Source organism: Myotis brandtii, unplaced genomic scaffold (genome assembly GCF_000412655.1).
Source record: "Myotis brandtii unplaced genomic scaffold, ASM41265v1 scaffold3839, whole genome shotgun sequence".
In the NCBI taxonomy this organism is placed as follows: domain Eukaryota; kingdom Metazoa; phylum Chordata; class Mammalia; order Chiroptera; family Vespertilionidae; genus Myotis; species Myotis brandtii.
In genome coordinates this window covers 22,380-23,504 of record NW_005364742.1, presented here as the reverse complement: position 1 = coordinate 23,504, position 1,125 = coordinate 22,380, and the positions used below count along the sequence as shown (strand labels likewise).

Sequence of the window (1,125 nt, the reverse complement as noted above, 5' to 3'; positions counted from 1 at the left end):
TCACAGAAGCTCATTCCCTTAGTGGGGGCAGAGAAGGTTGGAAGAGTGAATCGATCTTCAGCCATGTCAAGAGATTCAGATGATGTGGACCCCTCATGTTCCAGTGTTCTTCCTGCCAGGAAGGCTTCACCCAACACACTCTCCCCTCCGTCAATGAGTGGAGGCCTGTCCTCCCCCAGCCAGAGTGTCCATGCAGAGATGATGGAGCTGCATGAGGATAACTGAACGGCAGCCCAACCAATAGACATGGAGAGAATTGTGAAGAAGAAAGACCTGCCTACTGCCAAAAGCACACTCAAGTGCTTCTTCCAGTCTATCCAGGCCAGGAGGCTGCCCAGCAGTGGTGAGGACACAGCAACACCCTCCATGTCCATGACAGTGGTCACCAATGAGATGAAAAAGAAGGTGCCCAAGAAAACCAAGAACAAGGATGTGGAGTCCACAAGCCAGTGCATTGAGGGCATCAGTCACCTGGTTTTCAAGGCAAAGAACCAGCAGAAAATGCTGCCAGTTGTCATTGATGACACAGAGTGGAAAGACATGACATTCTTCCAGCTGGAAGCCCAGTGGTCCTCTCACATCAAGCTCTTCCCCATCTGCATCTTTGGACATTCCAATTCCACATTCTAGCCCTACCTCTCTCCCTGCCCTTCACTGTGCCCTTGCCAAGCCCAGAAGAACACAGCTGCTTTTCTGTGAATAGATCAGTTTACTACAGACACAGACCCTGGAGACACCCAAAGAGAAACTGTTTTGAGTTCGAATGCACTCAGATCCTGGAACCTAAGGGGGTTGTTTCTCACTGGGAGCTCCTAACCGCTCCGTTCAATAACCAGAACGCTCTGGTAAGTGGAAGGTCAGGAGGATAATGTTGAGCTGGAGAATCATGGAAGATATGTTTTGGCCTCAGGATCTCCAGCATTCCCAGTGAAAAGGGTTATGGCCTTGAGAACCTACCCTTCATGGAAGCCAAGACTCTGCTACCCTAGGGAGCCAGCTCCAGCCTGTGCCCAGACTCAGAGCTGGGTGGCAAGAGGTCAAGGGCTGGCCTCTGATTGTGAGCTTTCTGAGCAGAACAGGGAGGTCGGTCAGCCAGCCCTTGGATCCAGCTGCCAACCAGCAAAC

General features: G+C 51.6%; 1 pseudogene; it reads left to right on the top strand.

Annotated features, from left to right (window-relative positions):
* The window catches only part of LOC102254310, a 3,679-nt pseudogene extending 3,049 nt beyond the window's left edge, over positions 1-630 (top strand).
* Positions 631-1,125: the final 495 nt, after the last annotated feature.